The sequence below is a fragment of the Hyperolius riggenbachi genome, chromosome 4 (genome assembly GCF_040937935.1).
Source record: "Hyperolius riggenbachi isolate aHypRig1 chromosome 4, aHypRig1.pri, whole genome shotgun sequence".
Taxonomy (NCBI): Eukaryota; Metazoa; Chordata; class Amphibia; order Anura; family Hyperoliidae; genus Hyperolius; species Hyperolius riggenbachi.
The window spans coordinates 293,748,635-293,773,575 of record NC_090649.1 but is presented as its reverse complement, the minus strand read 5'-3'; the positions used below and the strand labels follow the sequence as shown (position 1 = coordinate 293,773,575).

The 24,941-nt window shown below is 42.6% G+C and overlaps 1 long non-coding RNA gene across 3 annotated transcripts in view; it reads right to left on the bottom strand.

The window, feature by feature from the left end:
* Window positions 1-24,941, bottom strand: part of LOC137570753 (uncharacterized) — a 120,621-nt gene that overhangs the window by 94,438 nt on the left and 1,242 nt on the right. For all 3 annotated transcript variants that reach the window (XR_011031165.1, XR_011031163.1, XR_011031164.1), the window contains exon 2: window positions 17,932-18,069. This is a non-coding gene — a long non-coding RNA (uncharacterized lncRNA). The remainder of the gene's footprint in view (window positions 1-17,931; window positions 18,070-24,941) is intronic.

The window sequence follows — 24,941 nt, the reverse complement described above, 5'->3', positions numbered from 1 at the left end:
GCTTTCCTATTTCATCCATAGGGTCTCCTCTATCCAGCAGTTGTGCACGTGTCATCCGTGTCCTGCTGTCACTGCCAGTCACCTCATCTTGGATTCCAGTGACTACCACCATCATTTAGGACCCACCACTAGGCTAAATGATGGTGGCAAGCAATGAAACTCAGCAGCAGTGGGAGGATGCAGAAGACACTGCAATACGTGGCATTGGGAGGGGGCAGAGACATTACATGTATTTGGTGCCTGCTATCATCACACAAAATACATATGTAAAGTTGATGTAAATAGCTAACACTTTCAGGCTGAAGAGGAAAACTAGGTAAAAATGTGCAAGAGAAGTAGATTCAATGATGGCTGTTTGCCACTAGACTGAAAGCATGGTATAAGAAGGTACTAAGAAGATGACTAAACTGCTTATAATATTCATTATAAAAGACATCAGCGCCTGGAGATGTATTATTTTTAAGGGAGTTGATTATTTTGACTTTTGATTAATTTTCCACCACGAAAAAATGTATTCAGCGCTGCCATGCTATCCACAGAAGCGGAAGGGAAGTGTAATGAGAATGCGGTTGGTTTTGATGTGGGCTGTATATTATTAGCATGTTTCAAAGCTTAAATAAAGCAGTACTAGTAAGTATACAAGTATGTACTATTTTGGGAATTCAAAAAATGTACAAGTAATTTTGAACTAAATAAGTCTAATCTACAATATTGGAGCAACAGTTGACTTTTCTCCAGTCTCATTCTGAAAAATAGTTTAATTAGTTATCATTAAAGCAAGTTGGGAGTAAAATGTAAAATGCCCACATTAAATATGCTCTGGCCAGCTTACAAAAACTCTCATAAATAACCTTACTTTCATCCCTAAATTAAGCCACATTTTGCCAGAGGTCCCCTGTAATAATCAGCATCTGACCTGACTGCAGAAGGAAGCTCAGCTCTGTCAAGGTCATGTGGCTTCCTGTCCATCTTCCTTTTATAAAAATAATTTGTTTGTGTATATTTTTTAATAAGATACATTTTTCTTTCTTTACCCCTTTGTAAGATTATGTGGGATTGAATAAGGGGTGCTAGTTTACCACTACACTCATTACATGTGGGGGTGGGGGGGGATAATGGATATCTGGGGACTGCTTCAAATAAAAAGCTCAGCCAGATTCGATCATATGTCTTCTCCCCTGGGGATTAAGTCCAGTTTCTTGTCAGGGGCACAATAAATGGGAATACGTGAAAAGGGATATATCTCTTATCCTAACACCGGAAAAAAGTACTTTATAAGTGAGGAAGATTTGCTGCTCTCTCCTTTGTAAAGTAACCCCCATGTTATGGACCATATGGACTGATATTGCTCAAATCCATATACTGTTGATTACTTCCTTTAGACTAGGTTCACATTTACCTCCATTGTGTCTGTGTCCGTTGTGTCCATTGCGCAGGGGCGCAGCAATAGGGGGTGCAGAGGTTGCGACCGCATCGGGCCCCTCGGCCAGAGGGACCCTGCCTAAACTGCAGTATTATCTCTCTATTGGTCCTGCTAATACAGTTATTAGCCATACAATATACGGCATCAGTTAGAAGTAGGGCTTTTCTCTAAGCATTGTCGCTACCCCCTTCTCCCCCCCATACCAAAAACACACTGAAAAGGGACTTATGTCTATGGTAGAGAATAGATTGTGAGCCCCCCTGAGGGACAGTGATCGTATACTCTGCAAAGCACTGCAGAAGATGTCAGTACTATATACATACATAATAAATATATTTATATATTTAATGGTTGGCAATAAACTTCAAGAGACTTAAGCAAATTATTTTATGGGGAAATACATATAAAGTGGCATTTTAATGACCATGCTGAAGACATAAAATAACCTATGGCATACAGTGGGGTGTGAAAGTTTGGGCAACCTTGTTAATTGTCATGATTTTCCTGTATAAATAGTTGGTTGCTATGATAAAAAATGTCAGTTAAATATATAGGAAACACACAGTGATAGTTGAGAAGTGAAATGAAGTTTATTGGATTTACAGAAAGTGCGCAATAATTGTTTAAATAAAATTAGGCAGGTGCATAAATTTGGGCACTGTTGTCATTTTATTGATTCCAAAATCTTTAGAACTAATTATTGGAACTCAAATTGGCTCAATAAGCTCAGTGTAAGGCTCAACACACACCATACAATCTAGGTTGTTCAATCTTACCACTTTCATGTAGTATAAGAGCTTATCCAATCAATCATTCAAGGTATTTTCAATCTGTTGGCCCTTATACTACATAGATTTGGTAAATCTGTACAACCAAGATTGTATGGTGTGTGTTGAGCTTCTGGATTCCTCCTGTAGCGTATTCTGTCTGTTGCAGTGGAGCTGCAAATGGACAGTTCTGACTTATCTTCGGTTCGGTTGTGCATTCGCAATAAGTCTCATTGTCATTTGCAATGGCTCTGCAGTTCTGGGCAGCTCAGGATGCTGTCATCATTCCACCAATTGCTTGTGGCAGCTGAGCTGTGGCCAGATAGCCCTGGAGTTCCTGCATGCATGTTGTTACATAATACTGCATGTATTTCTTATGGGAGTCCTTTGCATTCACAGACAGCTAGCAAATGGTAATCAAGCCAGCTCAGGATTGAATGATTACCATTCAGCTGTGTGGAAATTTGCATCCATTGGCTGATGCAGGTTTAAAAGTCTGCCTCCCATTTTAGACCCTGCCCGTCATAGCGGTCAGTACGCTGGTCTGCTGGGCATCTTGTTACTCTGTATAGTTCTGTTATTGTAGTTCTATGCAACCTTATTAATTCTGCTTTAGCTAGTTTCTTGATAAATATATATGCAGACTTGCTAATATATATTTATCCGTTAGTTGAGCCGTTTGTTATTTTTCTTATTATTGTGTATTGCCTAGTTCCATGCTTGATGGACGTTCGCTGCATCCGCGGTGGGTCAGTGAAGTCCATTATCCAGATAGCTTGGGTTCTGCCATCACCACGTTGGTGACTGGTAGTATTCCTGCTACTCTAGTTTCTGGGAACATAACTATAGGCTGCAGTTGCTATTAGTTACGTTCTATCCTGTAGTCTTGCCTGGGTGGATGCTTGCTGGTGACTGTTGTTAGCTTGTTTGCTCTGCTTCTGTGGGCGTGACTGTGAGCTGCGGTTGCTACTAGTTACACTCCAGTCTCTAGTCCTGTCTTGTACTTGTCTGAATGCTTTCTATCTCTAAGGCAGCGCAACATCGCACTGCGCTGCCATTGTGTTTTATTTGTAGCGATATCGGAAGCCCAGAGCTGCAGTTGCTCTGGGCAGCCTGTGTAGCCTCTTCCATTTTTCAGCTACCAGCCTTGTTGCTCTGGGTGGTCAAAGTATAACCCCCAAGCATTACATTATGACGGGCCCAACACAAAGTCACATGGAGGAGGCTTCTAACACCGTGTGTTATGGTTTGCTGTCTTTTGAAAGATTTGAAAAGCTTGACTGTGAAACAGCAAGCAAATATATGCCAGAATTGGTTAGATTTTTGTTAAATCAAGATTTTCAGACTTCAGCATTTTCTACCTGGGCTGATCAGATAGTTTGCCCTCTGTTCAAGGGCAAGCTTTTTGATTGGGCAGTTGATGTTTTGAATCACACTTCTCTGATAGAAAAGTCTTTAGAATTCATAGCTTTTGTGATCCATAACTGGTTAAGAATATCTCCATTACCATATCCTCTTAATGAACTCCTGATTGCTAGTCAATCAAATGTCTCTTCAGCAGCATTTAAAAGCAATCTGTATGCAGCAAAGTCTAAAGTCTTGCATAAAACTAAACGTAAACGTTACAGAAAATGTTCACAACCAGCAGTGTCATTGTCCATAGCAACTGCGCATCAGACCCATAGTCAGACTCTGTCATTAGCCGATAATGAAATTCAATTGTCATTCATGGGAATCAAATGGACATATGAAACTATCAATGAACTTTCCTTGCTAGCCAGGGAGAATAAAGATTTTTGTTTAAAAGTATTGTCTGAATATTCTTATGAGGAAATATTACAGAGTATTGAGCAAATCAAATTGTTTGTGCAGCAAGGAAAATTTGCATATTCTGCAATTCAACACTTGTTACAAGTCCTGGACAGTCTTAAGAATAAGAAATACCCTAGTAATGATCCAGTTAATCGAGTTGATTCTCTGCCAGGAGTAAACCAAGCCAAATCCACTCCAGCTAGCTTCCTGTAGACTGGTCCAACTGTAAATGATACCAAGAATAATTGTTTAGTTCCTGACAAGAATGAATGGGATCCTCCATTTGAAAAATGGGAAATTGAAGCATTGATTTATGAGTTGGAGAATGATCAAAAATATTTCTATTAATTTTACATTGCTAAAAGAAACATAATTTTGCATGCATACATTGAGTCTGCTTTTTCTTTGATTGAAATCATTCTGTGTGTGCATGACTTTGTGATTCCGTTAATTGATGCATGGAATGAGATCTTGAATGATCGCTCTGGGAGTCAGTGCGAGCAACACTCAGTAACCAATGTCAATTCTGTCTCTCCGTTGCCCCTAGCAATGACATCACCTGCTAGCCTTGCTTCTGATGCACGACTTGCTTCTCTAACTTGTTATAATGGTGGCAATAAGTCTTTTTTTGAATTTCTTGCAGAATTGCAAAATTTTGAATTCATGTTCTTTCTTCATATCAGCTACAACATTTCAGTAGTCCAGGTTTATTATCTTATACCTGCTTGATAGCAAGATGAGAACTTGGGGTGAGGAAGTTGCTGATGAAAATGAGGAGGTTGTTGATGACCCCCTTGAATTTGTTAAATTGATTGCAAAACGTTTTGCGAAAAAATTCAAACAAATTCCTACTGATTTGTTTTCTGCCCCCTGCAAACCATATGATCCAGCAGACACCAATAGATGCACTACACCAGTTCCTGAGTCTCAGCAATCATGTTTAGTAACCTTGGAACCCCAGCATCAGAATTTTCCATCTTCACAGTTGAAGAACTGTGGTTCAGATTCACAAACTCTGTATCCAGATCCTCCTGTTTCCACACCTTGCTCTAGTTCCGCGAATGGTTCAGAGCATCTGTTATGTGAACCTGAAATCACAGAATCATTGCCTTGTCCAGAAAATGTTCCAGTGAATTCGCCCTGTACCATGAATTACTCAGTAGTTCTGTCCAATGAAGCTCAGGTCACACAATCATTATGCTGTCCAGCAGGTGCTTCCATGGTTCTGCCCTGCAACATGGACTGTTCAGTGATCCTGTCCAGTGACGCTGAGGTCGCAGAGTCTTATGCTTCACCCAGTACTTTGGATGATTTAAGATCTCTAGCAGAGGACTCAGAGGCTCTGCTTACTTCAGTTGGTGTTGCAGTAATATTCACCTGTTTAGTAGCTGTCTTAGAATTACAGTCCACTCTAGTAAAACTTGATGAATCTCTGTCCAGTAAATCAGAAGCCATTGCGGCATTGTCCTTGTCAGCAAGTGTTTTAGATACCTAACCCTGTACACAGTCCGATTTAGCTAATATTGTTGAATCCATGTCTGATGTTGTAGCAGCCAGGGATCTCCAGCCCTGTCCTCTGAATGTTTCAGAAGTCTTGCCCTGTAACATGGATAATTCTGACTCTCTGGTAAAAATAATTAAAGTCTCAGAATTTAAGTCCTGTTTAGTGAGTGTTCCTGAAATCCTGCCTTGCATCTTGGAAAGTTCTGATTCTCTGTCCCGTGTGGCAGAGCTTTCAGGGTCCCCTTCCTGTCCAGTGAGTTCCTCAGTCTTGCCCAGTTCAGTGGGGGTTGCTGCAATACTGACTTGTTTTGCAGCTCTTTTGGAGCTCCAATCCAGTGTAGTAGATGAGTCTCTGTCTAGTCCAGAGGAAGTTGTGGAGACCTTATCTAGTTCAGTGCATTCATCAGAAGATTTGTCCTGCCCTGTTAATGCCCCTGAACATGACTTGTGAATAACCTTGGTGGAATCAGTGACACTTATGTCTGATTCTGCATTTTTTTTTGTGAGAGTCCAGTAACTGTAAAATCTAGTAATGAGGATTTTTTGCTCAGTCCTGGCTTTGGTCCTATCGTGACTGACTCTGAGGTCCGCAGTTCCTTGACATGCCCAGAAGTTTCTCTTGTACCAGTGTGCCCAGATGTGCTCTGTGTACCAGAATGCCCAAGTGTGTCTTGTATGTCAGCGTACGCAGATGCTTCCTTTTAGTGATGACATGTTCTGATATTGGCAGTCTGCCTGCATGCCCAGAGATGGTTCTGGTCCCTGAAAGCCCTGAACTTGATGTTTGTCCTTATAACCCTGACTCTGGAATTGCCCTAGATTCCATAGGGGTTCTTGATAGTTCTCCATGTGAGCCTAAAGGGCGTTCTAACCTCTTGGGATCTCTATGGAGCTTCAAAGTGTTCTGGGAGATTTCTGAGGAAACTTGTCCTGGTGCCTTGGACTGGTTCGACAGTGGGTCAAGGGCGTAGGGCCCGTGGTTGCAGCGGTCGCCTTGGCGACCGGGCCCGGCTCCTGAGGAGGCGGGGGAGGGGCCCGGGGGGCCCATCTCCGTTTGGAGGGCCATGCGGCCCGTGCGCGCTGGTAGGGGGGAGCCGCAGCCGCGGGGAGGGCAGCCCGACCTCTCCCTCCCTTCCTCTCCCTGGGGCCCCCCCCTCAGATGCAGAGTGAGCGGCTCACGGAAGCGCTGTAGGCAGAACTCACCTCCCTGCGTTCCACTCGCCGTTGATCTCCTCTCTGGCTGGCTCTGCATAGATGCTGTTACGCACGCAGCTTCCGGCTAAACAGGAAGCTGCGTGTGTAAGCATCTATGCAGAGCCAGCCAGAGAGGAGATCAGCGGCGATTGGAACCAGGGACGGAGGTGAGTTCTGCCTACAGCGTTCCGTGAGCCGCTCACTCTGCATCTGAGGGGGGGCCCCCGGGGAGAGGAAGGGAGGGAGAGGTCGGGCTGCCCTCCCCGCGGCTGCGGCCCCCCCCTCCATTATGGGGACGGGCACCTACCTACCTGCCCTATCCTGGGGGGCAGCTACCTAATCTATCCTGGGGGGCACCTACCTAATCTATCCTGGGGGGCACCTACCTAATCTATCCTGGGGGGCAGCTACCTAATCTATCCTGGGGGGCAGCTACCTAATCTAACCTAATCCTGGGGGGCAGCTACCTAATCTATCCTGGGGGGCACCTACCTAATCTATCCTGGGGGCAGCTACCTAATCTATCCTGGGGGGCAGCTACCTAATCTAACCTAATCCTGGGGGGCAGCTACCTAATCTATCCTGGGGGGCAGCTACCTAATCTATCCTGGGGGGCAGCTACCTAATCTATCCTGGGGGGCAGCTACCTAATCTAACCTATACTGGGGGGCACCTACCTAATCTAACCTATACTGGGGGGCACCTACCTAATCTATCCTGGGGGCAGCTACCTAATCTATCCTGGGGGGCAGCTACCTAATCTATCCTGGGGGGCACCTACCTAATCTATCCTGGGGGGAAGCTACCTAATCTATCCTGGGGGGCAGCTACCTAATCTAACCTATCCTGGGGGCAGCTACCTAATCTATCCTGGGGGCAGCTACCTAATCTATCCTGGGGGGCAGCTACCTAATCTAACCTAATCCTGGGAGGCAGCTACCTAATCTATCCTGGGGGGAAGCTACCTAATCTATCCTGGGGGGCAGCTACCTAATCTAACCTATACTGGGGGGCACCTACCTAATCTATCCTGGGGGCAGCTACCTAATCTATCCTGGGGGGCAGCTACCTAATCTAACCTATACTGGGGGGCACCTACCTAATCTAACCTATACTGGGGGGCACCGACCTAATCTAATTTATACTGGGGGCACCTACCTATCTAACCTATACTGGGGGCACTTACTTATCTAACCTGTATTGGGGGCACCTAGCTAGCCTATACAGGTGGCAACTAAACTGGCTACCTATATTGGAGGCACCTACCTAACTAACCTATACTGGGGGCAACTATTCTGGCTACCTATATTAGAGGCACCCACCTAGCTAACCTGTACTGGGGGCACCTATCTATCTAACTTATACCAGCGGCGCCTGCCTATCTCACCTATACCGGGGGCAACTATACTGGCTTACCTATGCCTGACTACCTATACTGGGGGTACCTATAGCTGGCTATAGGGATTTTGATATGTGTGTGCATCCATCGGGTGTTGCCGGGGGAGGGGGGGCTGTTGTTGCCGGGGGGGGGCCCACATCCAGATTCCGCATCGGGGCCCAGAGGTTTGTAGCTACGCCACTGCAGTGGGTACTGTGTTGGAAAGGACTGGTTCTGGAGGGCATTGCATTAAAAGGTTTGGAATTTTTGGACAGTCTCTAGAAGGTGGTGGGTATCGCTCGGAGAGTTTCGGGTTTTTTTTTCCTGAAAATCACAGTTCTGATGGGTATTTTTCAGCTACCAGCCTTGTTGCTCTGGGTGGTCAAAGTATAACCCCAAGCATTAAACTCAGTGACCCCTGACCTACATACACAGGTGAAACCAATAATGAGAAAGAGTATTTAAGGGGGTCAATTGTAAGTTTCCCTCCTCCTTTCATTTTCTCTGAAGAGTAGCAACACGGGGGTCTCAAAACAACTCTCAAATGACCTGAAGACAAAGATTGTTCACCATCATGGTCTAGGGGAAGCATACAAAAAGCTGCCTCAGAGATTTCAGCTGTCTGTTTCCACAGTTAGGAACATACTGAGGAAATGGAAGACCACAGGCTCAGTTCAAGTTAAGGCTCGAAGTGGCTCGAAGTAATCCCAAGCAAAGACCAGATATTTGTTTGTCTTCAAAGATAGCACAAGTTTCCTTTAGGCCTTGTTCACATCATTAGCTGACCGTGCAATCGGAATGCAATGTGTACAATCGCACGCCATCTGCACTACAATGTGCTGCGCTGCTGATCCCATTCACTACAATGAATAGGTCAGCGCTGACTTCTTAAGCATAATGTAAATTGTTATATCTACCTTCTGAGTTAATTGTTATAAATGCACACATATTTTGTGTTGGCATTTGGGAAAACTTTGGTTGCTTACCTTTGTGGTTTTCCCTATTCTGATTTGTGAGAAAGCAAGAACTTCACTGCTTTGCATTGTGTATTGACCATTCTAATATCCGTTACATGTATTGCTGGGATCAGGTACAGAAATCTGTCAATCCATACGTGTTTGAGCTATGTGGTGTTTCTGAAATAGCACAATGGTCCAAATAGATTGTATTTTGATTTATGCTTCACTTCTTGAAAACACAAATTCTCCAGAAAACAACTATACACATTACATTTATTTAACTGCTTTGTGAACAGATTTTTTGAAATGTACATTGTGCTTGGGGATCTCTATTCCTGACCCGTCGGAAGATTTCACTAGCCATGGTTCATATGATCCCTCCATGATTACATGCACCGGAGATACAGCTGACATCTCACAAAAGGGATCAAAAGTTATGCTGATTGCCTCTTGATCATGTGATCACTATAATAATCACTGTTGATGCTGTTTGTGTCTCTTTTGTAAAGTAAAAAAAAAAAAAAAGACACTATAATATTAAAACAAAGTATCCGTGTGCATGTGTATACATATATTTTTGAACACACACGGGATAGACGAAACATAGACACCTGGCAAGAAGCATATAACTTTGACTAATACGATGTAGGAGCATAGGACCATCTTTAGTATTCAGACCTACTTGGAGTGTCCTTGGAATGGAAAAATATATTTCCTGTATAGTATTTAGGGGAATCTTGTACCATTCTTCCTGCAAAACATTGGCAAATTCTGCTAATGATTTGTCTCCAACACTGACCACAAGGGTTCAATAATATTGAGGTCTGGCTATTATGGAGGCTGTGGTAGATGTGACACTTTATCTTCGTGCTCAGAAAACCAGTCCTGAGTGATGCTTGGTATTTTGATAAACAGAATCACCATCGGGGTGCAGCAAGAGATGGACCTGGTCACTCAAATTGGTCATGTGCCTGAAGAAGAAACTTGTAAGCCTGCAATGTAAAGTTAGTCACTAAAAGTATTACCGGAATCAATGTTTGCTGGTTTGATGTCTGCATTATAGCTTTAAAGCACACGTAAACCAGGATTTACCAAAGTTGATTTTTACTAAAGGGGCCCTTTTACCAAAGTTGATTTTTACTAAAGGGGCCCATACACTGGTCGATTTCAGCCATCGATTGATTCTATAGAATGGATCGATCGGAAATGTATTCTATAAAGTCGAACGATTGATCGATTTGCAGCCGATTTCAATCGATTTGGTCTATATGACAGGATGGAAAATCTGGAGGCTTAAAATCTATTTTGTTGATAAGGTGTGAAAATATCTCCTAAGAGAGGTGGGAAGTTAGTATACTGGTCCTTATCAGTTTATCTCAAATTAAATTCTCCTTAACTTATCTCAAAAATGATTTCTCCTTATAGTTAAAGAGACTCAGAGATGAGTCATAAGGCCGTTTTTTTACTTACCTGGGGCTTCCTCCAGCCCCATAAGCACGGATGCCTCCCGCGCCGTCCTCTTGCGGTCTCCCGCTCAGCCGTGGTGAGCCCCGGTAACGGGCTCAGTGACGTCAGTCCGGGTCTACTGCGCATGTGCAGTAGGTCAGCTCATGCGCAGAAGACCCAGACTGGCTTCGACTAAGCCCGTTACCCGGCTCAGTCTAGTCTCTTCAAGGTAAAAAACAAGTAAGGAGTGATAATTCATGAGGTAAGTTTTGAAGGTTGAGGATTTGGCGAGTCGTACATTACACTCTCCTTATACAGGACCCTTAATGTTGGTGACCAATTAGTTGATTAGTAGGCTTTCCTGTCATTCACAAGCAAACCACGTTGATTTTCCGTGTAACATAGTAATAGCGCATACCTTCACACAGATGCATATAAAGGTTAACATTCAGTTAGAGTTGGCCATTCTATCTGAAAAACATAAAAGCTACCCTGTCAAATGACAGATTTTAAGCCTGGGTCATTATGTTCTTTGTTTTGGAAGAATATTTGTGGTAATAGAAGTATCAGTGCTATGAGATATCTGGCCTTGTCTGTCTCCATTAAGTACACAGCACACCGCAAATATGCAGTAAATGCCATACGGGCATGTGCATGTTGTTCTACTCTTCTAAATTGATTTATCCCTAGCAATCATTCCAATTCTCCTCTTTCATATTCCCTTGTCTATTGAATGTATGAGAACACTAAACTCTCTAAAAAACTGCACCAATACATAGCAGATTTATCCTGAAACCTAGCCCTTCTGTGTAGAAGACAAATATTCCAACACTCCCTTTTCTAACTTTGTGCTCATGCTCTTATAAGAAAACTTACCCCGGTTTACAGAAACGTCTGGTTCTCAGTGCCGACAATAAGGCAACATATATATTGGCACACGATATCTGCAGTCAGAACTATTCCCCCCAACCATCTATCCCAACTCTGCCTTAAAGGACATCCGAGGTGAAAAGTTAATGAAATAAACAATTGTATCTATCTTCCTTCTCCTAAAAATGACTTTTTAAGATATTCCACAGTTTTATTTTATGTTTAAATCTACTTTTTACGGTTTTTTAACTGTTTTATTGTTTTTGCTCAATGACACATTCATTGAAGTATGCCAGAGCTAAAATGTATGAACTATTGATGCTTTTCATCTCTTTCCTGCTCTCAGAAGCCATTTTCTGCTAGGAAAGTGTTTTATGGTTGTAATTTCTTTTCAGTGAGGGTCACACTGTAGTCACTTCCTGTCTGAGTCAGGACTGAGTCAGCCTTTTACATACCTGATATTTAACTCTTTCAGGCAGAGAAAGAAAAAAAGGAACATAGCATAGTTATTTGTGAGCTAGGCACTGTACATACACATGTCTATCTCATCATGTCACATGTCACCTCGGGTATCATTTAACACTTATATCAACAACCTTGATGTATGCTTCACACTAAGACCTTGTTCACATCTAAAATCGCAATCGCTGACGCCAGTGTTTTGCGCTTTTGTGCGCAATTATTTTTAGCGCCTCCCGGCACTTACCTGCGTGTGGCGATTTTTTGTAAAGCGCTTTTTTAAGCACTTTTGCGAGCGATTTGTTTTTTCCCTTCCTGACTCAAGTCAGGAAGTGAACTCTTTCACCCGGAAAAGAATAAATACAATGTATTTATTCTTAAAAGCGCTGGGGAAATCGCTATACAAAGAGCTTTTTCAAGCGTTTTGCGATTTCCCTATACCTTCCATTGAGGCAAATCGCCCCAAAAATGGTACAGGCAGTGCTTTGGTAAGCGGATCGTAATCGAACCGCTCAGATGTGAACACACTCATAGGGAATCATTGCACAAGTGCTTTTAGGACGATTTTCAAAATCCCCGGCACTTAAATCTAGAAAATGCCATTAGTGTGAACAATCCCTTACAGTCCTCCTCCTATGCCTAGCACTAATCCCTAACCCTTTACTAACTATTACCAACCCCATATTTGTGCCTAAAATTGACTCGTTACCTACCACTACACATCCATTGTTGCTGAAGGGGTGGGGGGAGCAGTGGAAAGATCATGTGGCTACAAAAATGCAAAATAAAACAAGTAGTTTGCACTTATGTTTAAAACAAATCTGAAGCGAAAATAAACTTATGAGATAATGAATTGTATGTGTAGTAAAAATAATTAATAGAATATTAGTAGCAAAGAAAAGAATCTCATATTTTTATTTGCAGTTATATACCGTAGCTTTATTTATAACATTGCATCCGACTTTAACAGTTGCATTTTAGAATCAACACTGTGTATTTTAAGCTGTAAAACAAAGCAAAAATAATGAGCCTTTGAACTTTTCTGCAGTAAAACCATATCTCAAGCTGTCTCTCACTGTTTGTTGGCTGTTTAAGCTGTTCATAAAACAGGACTGAGTTTGGCTAAGTTGGTTGAATAACTCAGAGAAGCTCTTTTGTATAGATAACAACTGAAGTTTTTTTTTACTCTTCCTGTACTGGAAAGCAACATGAGACTATTTTCTATGCACTAATGTTCTATTTATTATCGATACTACACATATAATTCATTATCTCATGAGTCTATTTTCTCTTCAGATAGCTTTAATTAAGAGGAACTTTATGTACTAGTAATGTCAGGGGCTGGGTGTGATTACTACTGTATTCTTAGGAAATGCTGCACAAGGATTTTAATTTGCACCTCTTTTCCTGCCCCCTTATGGGTAATCAGGATTATAAGAACTGGTAAAGAAAACATCTTCCAAACCTTCCACAAGCAGCTATACTAGCACTTACAATAAGGAAATTTAACTAGAGAAATTCTGTGCTCCTTTCGTGTGTAGGCCGAAGAAATTAGCGTGAGATATTTCAGATCAAAAAGGAATACTAAAATTGACTTTGCAAGTGATGTGTGAGATATAATAAAGGCAGGCTGCTCTACATACATAAGAAAAGCAGTGAAAGTTCACCAGAATCACTTCAAACATACAATGAGGTGTACAGAAAGTAATATTAAAAATGGAGCCTCCTGCCATGACTGCAGGTGTGAAGGAATCCTTATTGTCCCTCTTCGCATATCTTTCATATTCTGAATCCTGGCATTTTAGAAGCACTAAAATAATTACACAGATGCACACTTGTAGTTTGTCCAGTCTGTGATCCCCTTCTGACTATGTTTACTGGCCAACAGAGTGCGGTAGTCATTCTAACATCAGGCTGGACAAAGGACAACTACAGTGAAAAATTTGTAACATTTAAAATAAATACATTTAAAGGACCACTATTGTGAAAAATATAAAAACTTAAAATACACGTGTATGCAAACATATGAGATGTACATTGGTCACCAGATTAAAATGCACCATAAATTCCTCTTTTGTACCGGTCACTAAGGTAGGTCATACAAATTTGACATATCTGACAGGTTTTGGACTAGTAGTCCATCTCCTCGAGGGGAATTCTCAGGATTGTCTTTATTTACAAAAGTACTCCCTGGACAGGGTGGCATGGTTCAACTGCCAGCAAAGCGTGAAGAGAGCATATTTGTATAGGTCCTTACCATGCAGTGCTTTTGTAAAGGAAATACTACAAATCCTAAGGAGGAGATGGACTAGTCCAAACCCGTCAGATTTTTACTACCTACTGAAAATGACAGTGACATAGGAAAACAAGTAGTTAATAGTGTTTTTTGCTCTGGGACAAATGTACACCTTATATCAGGGGTCAGGAACCTTTTTGGCTGAGAGAGCCATAAACGCCATATATTTTAAAATGTAGTTCCCTGAGAGCCATACAATATGTTTCAAGCTGGCACAGTGCGCATGCGCAGCAGATGGCTCACATCCCTGTTGTCATGGTGATGTGTATACAGTTGATCCTCCTGGCAGTGGACATGTCAGACTCGTCTTCAGCTTCTCTTGGGTTTCAGCAACATTAGCAATTTCCCCGAGAGCCAGACAGGAGAAATACCGACTAACAGCTTGTACAATTAGCTATCTGACTTGGGGGTTGATTCACTTTGTAGGACGAGATCCCAACACTTTGTTCCAAATGGCTGCCTGTCAAGTGACAGACAACCTATTGGGCCAATGAAAGTGCGAGGATTTGGTTCTACAAAGTCATTGGGGCTGACAGGGTCCAAGGTGGGACAATTGGAGCAGCTGTTAGCTTTGGGGTAGCACGAGTAAGTTAGTAGTGCATGCTACAGCAGTAGCGTGTCTACTTTGAAAAACTGCTTGAGCAGTGTAGCTTAGTGAATCAACCCCTACTGATTTGTCTGTGAACCAGATGTAGCCATCAAAAGAGCCACATCTGGCTCCCGAGCCATAGGTTCCCTACACCTGCCTTATATATATGCATACACAGGAATTTTAAATTGAAGTTTTTTACAATAGTGAAATATTCCTTCCTCCTGTGTTATTCTCAGTATTTCCTTTATTCTTTACAAAATGCATTCCATGGAAAGGATCTATACAAAGATGCCAGCTAGCCCCCCTACTCATTTACACATTATTTTAGCAGTTGGACTCAGCAACTGTCGTTTAGTAACTGCTTTTGAATAAAGAAAACCCTGAGAATGCCCCTTGAGAGGAAAGACTAGTTCAAAACCTGTCCAAAAATCAGATTTTTACTACCAACTGTACTTGACAGTGACATAGGAAGAAGTAATTATTACTGAATTTTACTCTGGGAGAATTGTACATCCTAGGGCCCGTTTCTAATGGCTGTGAATTTGCATCGCATCGCATCAAACCTGAAGCCAATGCATGTCAATGGAGTCTTTTCCATTGCGTGCAAATTTTGCAATGTGATGTGACCCGGGAAAATGATGGATGGCATACTGATTCCCCTAGGGCCTAGGCAGTAACAGATGGCCATATCCGGACTTCCGGAAGACAACCGGAAGTCACACGCAGCTAGTTGCGGCACAATGCGATGCAATTGCATCCGGGCAGTGGAAACGGTGTATATATTTTACATTTTTTTTGTAGTGGTCCTTTATGTGACTGATGTATTTTATGTTCTGGTCACACTTAAAGGGAACCTAAACTGAGGATATGGATTTTTCCTTTTAAAATAATACCAGTTGCCTGACTCGCCTGCTGATCCTGTGTCTCTAATACTTTTAGCCACAGCCCCTCAACAAGCATGTAGATCAGGTGCTCTGACTGGAGTCAGACTGGATTAGCTGTATGCTTGTTCCAGGTGTGTGATTCAGCCACCACTGCAGCTAAAGATATCAGCAGGGCTGTCAGGCAACTGGTATTGTTTAAAAGGAAAAATCCATATCCCTCTCAGTTTAGGTTCCCTTTAAGGAGAGAAATATCAGGTATGCACTCTTCATTTTCTTATAAAACTTAACAGCTGTCTAGTTGTAATGCTGAAGTTCTCACTTCAGTAGCTTCTAAATAACACATCAGGAATAAGATGGAGTAGAAAACATTTTGTTCTGTATACTTTTTTATTTTTTTAAGGATCAATAATTCAGAGCGAATTAGAGGATAAGGATCAACATAAGAGCTACTCTCATTCCAGGAGAAACTTTTTTCTTAGTTCGATAGAATAAGGAAAACAAAAGTTTGCTTTCTTAAAACAGAAAGAATTTGCGATAATTCAGGTTGGATTGAGCTTGAGATATCTCCCAGGCACCACTGCTGAATATATGCAAATTAACCATTGTTGCCCTTAAAAGCTAAACACACTTCCAGAGCCACTAGAATGCAATGATGTGTCAGCTTGTTATTTGTACAGAGTCATAATAATCCAACATGCATACAGACTGTTTCGGATTAGTTGATCCTCATCAGTGCATGGCATAGATTAATGTGGCTCTATGGAGCAGGACTTGAAACATAAGAGTAAACTAGAACACCTTTCAGGGTATTATTTTTATAGAACCTCTTCAGTTTCTGTTTACCGCAGCACAGAAAAAACTTAGAGAACAGCCTGGTAATGGGACAGCACGGTGGCGTAGTGGTTAGCTCTCTCGCCTTGCAGCGCTGGGTCCCTGGTTCGAATCCCAGCCAGGGCACTATCTGCAAAGAGTTTGTATGTTCTCTCTGTGTCTGTGTGGGTTTCCTCCGGGCACTCCGGTTTCCTCCCACATTCCAAAAACATACAGATAAGTTAATTGGCTCCCCCTAAAAATTGGCCCTAGACTACAGTACTTACACTACATAATATAGACATATGGCAATGGTAGGGATTAGATTGTGAGCTCCTTTGAGGGACAGTTAGTGACAAGACAATATATATATATATATATATATATATATATATATATATATATATATATACTGTACAGTGCTGCGTAATATGTCGGCGCTATATAAATACTAAAATAATAATAATAATGGGACACAGACAACAAAAAAAGCCTGATGCTAATTAAAGTATATCTGAACTCAGAAACAATTCTGCAATGTAGAAACAACACAACCTGCAATATGAAGGTGTGATGCATGCTTGTCCTTGTATAATTCTAAAAAGGAACACTCAGGGCATTTCCTTGGTGCATATGCATTTCTGATGCACAAGATCTCCATTGAACTAAATGAGTAAATAAAGCTTAGCTCTCATTATATTATTATGTTGTGCCTGTCAGTATCATAAGATTACTTTTTACTTTTGTGGCTGTCAGTGGCTGCCAGCTTTCATCAACTTCATCAACTCATTCCCCCATAGAGGAGGAGCCAAGGAGGTACTTTTTCTCCAGGCCAACTGAGGCCAGTCTCACTAGAGGGAGAAATGCCAGGGAACCCCTGCGAAATACTTCAAGGGAACCCTGTTTTTGCCATAGAGTCTCCCCAGTCCTTGGTCCCTCCTGTCATTCCAGTGCCATCCCCCGTTGAAGTTATGAAGTTTCCTCTTTTCAGGTTCACATGAAGGGCCTGTTTCCCCGCACAAGCAAATCGCGCAGGGAAACTTTGCCATAGGGGGTAATGCTGCCGCCGTCTGAATCGTTTGCCTTAGCGATTCAGATGACATTGCAGCATTGTTTTGTGTGGGAGGCAACGAATCCCAAAGTCGTGCATGGCACAGCTTCTGGGATTCGTCTGGTGCAGACCAGGAAGTGCTGCCGCGCATCATGCAGCCGCACACGGCGGCTAGTGGAAATGGGCCCTTAGTCTCAGGAAGCAGGAAAGCATGAAAGAGGAGATGGCATTTTGGTAGTCATCCCACCTTGCTAGGCAGAACACCTTATTTAGCATCTTCGCAAGGTTACAAAACTTGATTTACATTCTTGTTTCACGTTTCTATAGCATGACAGTACATATCTTTAGTGTGCAGTGCCACCTAGTGGATATTTAACAATAAGGATCATTTTAATACCAGTTACCAGGACCTAACAGACTCTTTTCCTTCTTCTACAACAAAGAACTAGCATGTATTTCAAGTTACACAAGTTCTCAGGTTACTTACTTCAGCTGTCTTGATGTAAAAGGGTGACTTAATATGCACTTGGTACTCCTGCTTCTCTGAAGGTGAGAAAAGGAAGGCTTGGAGGGGCGAGAACATCAGTGAAGGGTACCATTTCAGATGATGATGAGGGCTTTAATACTGAAATACAGAAGACTAGTGATGTCGCAAACATCAAATTTTGTGCTCTGCACAGTGGACACACAGCACAGCAGTGGACACACAGCACAGCAATATAACAGTAGCAAGAACAATGAACCAGCCCTTATAAGGGCTAATTTGGGAAGGTACTGTCTGTAACACTTGCAGCGCTGTACACCTGTGACCTGTCTCCTTCAACAGTTACAATGCTCTGAACAGTGGACACACAGATCAACAATGTAACAGCAAGATCTTTCTCTCTGGAGCAATCAATAGTTTTGATCATAACTACAATCGGACAGTCATATTGGGGCATCGATCTCTGGCAAATTTGATCACAAGCAAGAGCTTTCCATCTGGAGGGATCAACAATTTTGATAATTTTGGGCAGACTTCAGTCGTAATCAAGCAGTCATATTTGGGGCATCGATCTCTGGCAGATTTGATCACAGTGACCAAAACTGCCAGGAAACATTGATAAGTGTATGGGCACACCTATCATTTTATCCTTTTAGATAGTTTATCTATCTATCCATCCATTTGTCTGGAACACCAACAGGTGATTAGTGTTAGTGTATTGCAGTGGTTCTCAAACTTTATGGGGTGAAGGGGACTTGATGCCTTTGACAATTTTTCAAGGCACCCCTGGGCAAAAACAACTACCGAAATGCTGCTCCCTCCAAGTGGTCACTGCCTTACCCATTGTATATCAATGTGCATTTGCATTACCTGAGGACAATGGGAATACATGCCGAGGCACCCCTGGGAGGTGCTCGAGACACACCAGGGTGCCAGGGCACCCAATTTTGAGAACCCCTGGTGTATTGTGAGATTGGTAACAGTGAATTATAGAAAGGCTATGTGCAAAGACTGAAGTGCACAGTGGTATGATGGTTCAGCCACCCAAGCAGTTGAGATTGACCTCTATTCTGTCACTGGGTTATTATATATCAAACCAAATGTGGAAATTACACAAATGGTTGAGGGCGGAGCAGGTGATTATAGCGCACTGCTAGCAGTGGTAATTATGGTGCCGACATAGCGCACAAATATTGGTAAACTGCGTTCAAACCTTATAATTTTGGTGCCCAATAAAAAATTATTGGTAAAAGATGTAAAGTATAGATAAAATCTATGGCATGGTGCTGAGATGAGGATTTCAGTGGCAGTCTGGTGCTGCAGCTTTACAGCCGCTCAGCCTTTCTTCGGGGCTAAGGATTTCAGTGGTGGGGCACTGTGGCTTTACATCCACTCTGGCTGCGGCTATGTAGCTGCCTTATTTGGGTGCTGCCTAGTTGTTACTGATGGGCAGGGGGAACTTTGGCGCAGCAGAATTGTTTGCGAGAGTGGCTGTTGTCCCGGGGACATGGGCTCAATGGCAGATGTGCTGCTCCAGCTTCTTCCAAAACACAGTGCTGCAGCTTCATCATGGAGCCACTGCGGTTGCTACTGGCTTCAGCACACAGCTTCTCCAGGACACAGCGCTACAGCTGTGGGTACAGGTTTATTCCTGCCCACCACTGCCACTGGTTGCCACCGCTGCCCGTTGCCACCACCAATGCAGTGCATGGTGATTTTAAAAGTCACTAAGTGCCACGACAGCTGCGACTACAAGAATAGGCGAGGGTTAATTTTCTGTGAGGTGTACATTTGGCTTTGAGGGTGGTGGAGACCGCAGCAATGGCTGTAGCCCCGTGTACGGTAGCTGCATCACAGTGGCTGTAAGGCAAGAGGGAACACAGCCCCCAGCGTCCAAATTCACAGCAGTTGGGAAGTTGGTGGGGAATGCAACGACTGTGTGCTGAAGCCACAGAGCTATGTGCCTGAGAAAGTGGGTGCCCACATACAAAGCGAAGCTGCAGCATCTGTAGTCCGGCACCTGGCCACTGTGGCTGTATACTGGAGCTGTAGAGTCTGAAGAGGAGCACAGCAGCAACTCAAAAGCTGCTACTGCCCCCACAATACACATCTGAACATGGCTACACTACTGTCAACTTCTGCTGCCTCTTTTGCCACTATGTTTAGCTTGGCATGTTAGACAACGTCAGGTAACACTGATTTCACTATATTTCTTATAGAATTAGATTCATTTTTATTTCGCCAAGCACGACTGGGACGTGCCCAGAATTGGGCTTGGCATGTACAGGATTTAACTGTAGGATAGGACACACAGTATACAATTTACAAATAGATTAACACTTAATTCATAGGATATCTACATGACTACTGCCAGATGATATTGAGTGTGGTGCTGTTTAAAGTAAATTAAGCACCTGGGTCCTCCTAAATTCAACCTCTTAAATTCAAACAAACCTCCCCATAAAGGTACGTACACACCTAATCACTGGTGTCGCCCATGAACTGTGTAGCTGAAACGCGTTTTGTTGCTATGGGGACAGGATGGAGGAATGACGCAGTGGCACATATTTGACGTTACTTGGTGGGCGGGGAGCTGCGGCTTTAAAGAAGTTGACCACCAGTCAGCCAAGTTAATCTGCCAGGCAGATCTCTTGCTGAACATCCGTCGCTGGTCGGGGGTTCTGTGTACGAGGTTTGTAAACTGTGTTGGCTTTTATGGGGCAGATTAATTATTAGAGGCTCCCATAGCTTTCAAATATTACACCCAGTACCTAGATACAGGTATTACCTACACACTCAAGGCTAACATTATTAATAACTGCAGAATACCGATAGCTCATGGTATCCCAGAGCCACCGGGAGACTGTAAGCAAAATGGCAAATCTGAGCGCTGAGGAAATTTGGGTGTTGATTTTAAAAGCAGCAAATTCCTGCTACAGATGGAAATTGGCACCCCCGAAAAAATGGCGGTACGCATATGATTTTGATTGGCTATATTGCCACTGATTGGAAGCACTAGTGCACCAGAGTTTGGCTTCACTGTAGACAAACTCTGGGCATTTTAATTACGTTTAGTGTTAGGAGTAAGTGGAGGGTGGTTTATGTTGGGCATAGATTGACGAGGGCTAGTGTGAGAATTAGGGTACAGAGGGTTAGCAGAATACTGGTATAATTACTGATATTATGCTATTGGGAATAATAGAATATCTCTTTAATTACCAATATTCAACTATTCATGCCTTAATTTACTAACTGTCTACAAGGATGCTGAACACAAATGATTCAGCACACCTTGCGTTTATTATTCTTTTTATAGGTTTGCTCACCTGGGTCATAGCAGACCACAGCAATAATTACTAAAAAGTTATGACATACCAGAAATATAACTAATCTGCAGTCTCATGCATGTATCTGTTCAGCCTTACCAAAGTAAAAGTAAAGTCTTTTTAATCTATATCCTATAGCTCTTATATCCCAAGAAAGTGGACTTTACAAAAATTGTACAATAAGGACAGTATGGTGAAGGACAGCTTTATAGTGGGTCAGCGTTTTGATATCCAAAAAAGGGGTGTGTGGAAATTTGCACTTTGCCTTTAACTGGCACACAGCAGACAATGTGCTCCAGTATAACCATAATTAACATTGTTGTCTGTGATGGATGGAGCCTAAATCCCCTAGCCGGCCCAAATTTCCTTCTTTCCAGTGTTGCAGTAGTTATGCACCATTGGGCTCCTTCAAGCACTCACATAACAATTGATATGTAGTACCAAAGCTGCCAAGGACAGCACGTATCATTCCGTCGCCCGGTCAGTTGGCACAGGGTGAGCCAAAAGACGGCTTACCCTGCTCCTGTAGAAATTCTGTGAGGTGTCAAATACAAATTACAGTAAATGTCCCATTACGCCGCTATAGCTGTAATTAACTTTACAGTGTAGGGTGGCACCCAAGTGAGGTCCTGTGTGCGGAATCAGGCGCTGAGATGACCCAATCCTACCAAGGACAACTGCACTGTTAGAAAGATATAACCTACATACTCACGCTGGATTGAACTCGGCCATGGCTAACAATAAAGACCACCGTGGCCAAAAATTGTGAGTCAATCCAAGTGTGTGTACAGCGACTGGCTACTCACGGTCTACTAAAGTGCCAGATCTTTAGCGATTCCTGACAGTGAACGAACATTGTATCGTATTGTTTTTAAGGAATCGCTCCATTGTGCACTACTTGTTGAACTCCCTCCATAGAAACAGATGTGTTGCTAGCTTGAAGACTAGTGACAGGGGCTTAAAGAGGAACTCCAGTGAAAGTAATGTAATAAAAAAACTGCTTCATTTTTACAGTAATTATGTATAAATGATTTAGTCAGTGTTTGCCCATTGTAAAATCTTTATAATCCCTAATTTACATTCTGACATTTATTACATGGTGACATTTTTACTGTTGGCAGGTGATGTAGCTGCTGCTTGCTGTTTTGACAGTTGGAAACAGCTGTAAACAGCTATTTCCCACAATGCAGCAAGGTTCACAGACAGGAAACTGACAAGAGTACGTACTCAGAATTTCTTTGTGGGAGGGGTTTAACTACAATATCAGCCATACAGCGTCCCCTGATGGTCTGTTTGAGAAAAGGAATAGATTTCTCATGTAAAAGGGGGTATCAGATACTGATTGGGATAAAGTTCAATTCTTGGTCAGAGTTTCTCTTTAACCTATTTTGGTTCCTGGACGTAAAAACTACGTCCAGGAACCATGCGCGCTACCGCGCTCTCCCGCGGCCGATCGCGCGCATGCACGCGCGCTCCCGGCCCGCGGTTTGTTAGCCAGGCAATCAGTGTATCGGGCTATGGTGCCCAATCACTGATTCCTCTCCCCCGCTGAAAAAGCGACAGCTTCTCTCGGAAGCTTCGCTTTTTCTGGCTGTAACGTATCCCATACGTCGCTCTAAGCGTGTGTTACGCTTAGAGTGACGTCATGTAAACAAACTCATGGCCGCCATCTTGTGGCCAAAAAGTAAAACTTCAACTAAAAGTAAAAAAAATTAAATTCAAACACACATTTACATTATAAATCACATGTTTACATCCCACCCTCCCAAAAATATCCCAAATAAAAAAAACAAAAAAAAACATTACAATAAAAAACAACAACATGTAAATATTTACATAAGGGTCTAAACTTTTTAAATATCAATGTAAAGATGAAATACTTCTATATTTTTTTATTTTAAACTTGTAAATAGTGATAGATGCAAAATGGAAAAAATGCACCTTTATTTCCAAATAAAATATTGTCGCCATACATTGTGATATGGACATAATTTTAACGGTGTAATAACCGGGACATATGGGCAAATACAATACGTGAGTTTTAATTATGGAGGCATGTATTATTTAAAAACTATAATGGCTGAAAACTGAGAAATAATGAATTTTTTCCGTTTTTTTCTTATTCTTCCTGTTAAAATACATTTACAGTAAAGTGGCTCTTAGCAAAATGTACCCCCCAAAAAAAGCCTAATTGGTGGCGGAAAAAACAAGATATAGATCAGTTCATTGTGATAAGTAGTGATAAAGTTATAGGCTAATGAATGGGAGGTGAACATTTCTCAAGTGAAAACGACAGAACGCGAATGGGTTAAGCAGTTGAAGTGTGTCAGAGAGTGTGCATGTTAAAGAGACACTGTAACAAAATTTTCATCCTTATTTCTTCTTTCCTATAAGTTCCTGTGCCTGTTCTAATGTGGTCTGGCTTACTGCAGCCTTTCCTACTTGCACAGTGGCTGTATTATCTCTGTTATATGATCTAATATTCTCTTCTCTGACGGCTCTATCGGGCTGAGGCACTCAGACTGGAATGTGCAGGGCTGCTTGTGATTGGATAGAAATATACACACCCTCTCCAGGCCCCCTGCAGGCTCTGTATGACTCACACACTCTGCTTATGTGAGCCTATCACAACCTGGATAGTTTGTTTGTAAACACTGCCTAAAACTGGCAATTACAAGCCAGGTTTGCAGCAGAGAGTGGAAGAAACAGCACAGAGGTGCCCAGGAGAACATAATGAATAGAATGGTATGCTTTTTGTTGTAAGAATTTTAGAATACAGATTCTCTTCAAGTGGGGACAATGCCCTCGACCAGCGCAGCGGCGGTGCTTGGCTAAGTTTATGGTCTCAGCAGAGGTTATCGTTATAAGCCACCTTGGCCGAGTTTAACTTACTGTGCATGCAAACTTTCCATGCAGATCTCTAGAAATTCAGCAGCTCCAGAGTGCTAAGACACCATTCATAACCCCCTCCCGACCGCTAAGGCCTCGTTCACATCAGGGCCGTTTCTGTGCGCTTTCCACAGCGCACTGCCCTGTGCGTTCAGCAAGGTATTTCTTTTTCCATGTAACTAAATGTAGCTGGTTCACATCTATGCGCTGCACTGAGCAGCGTTACAGAAACGTAGTGTTGCAGGCATTTCTGTGCGCTGAGCTGTAAAGCGCACAGCAATGCAAGTGAATGGGTCCGCTTTTTTAGCGCATAGAAGCGCGTACAAGCGCATAGAAGCGCATGCGTTTTTTACCCCTAACTGGAGAAAAAAATACATTTACATACAAAAACAAAGTTTTATTGACAACTGCTGCTGCTACAGTAAGCAAAACGTGCTTTAAAGAAGCGCAGCGCAACGCATAGAAACGCGGACTAAAGCGCGCACAAGCGCATGCGTTTTTTACCATGCGCTTTAACACGTTTTTCAGCGCAGCAGATGTGAACGAGGCCTAAGGCCGAAACGTCAAGAGCGGTTGGCGCAGATTAGCAGGGAACGCACGGACATGTGCGTTCGGTTCCCTTCAGATACGGAGCGGAGCGGCTGGTAAGTTATTAACAAAAAATAAATAAAATACAAGAACTTTTGTCTACATCTGTACAGCGCTACGATCTAGCGCAGCGCTGTACAAGGGACACATAGCTGTCCCTCCGAGCAGCTCAGAATCTAGGCCCTCTCATAGGAAGTGGACAGAGGCACT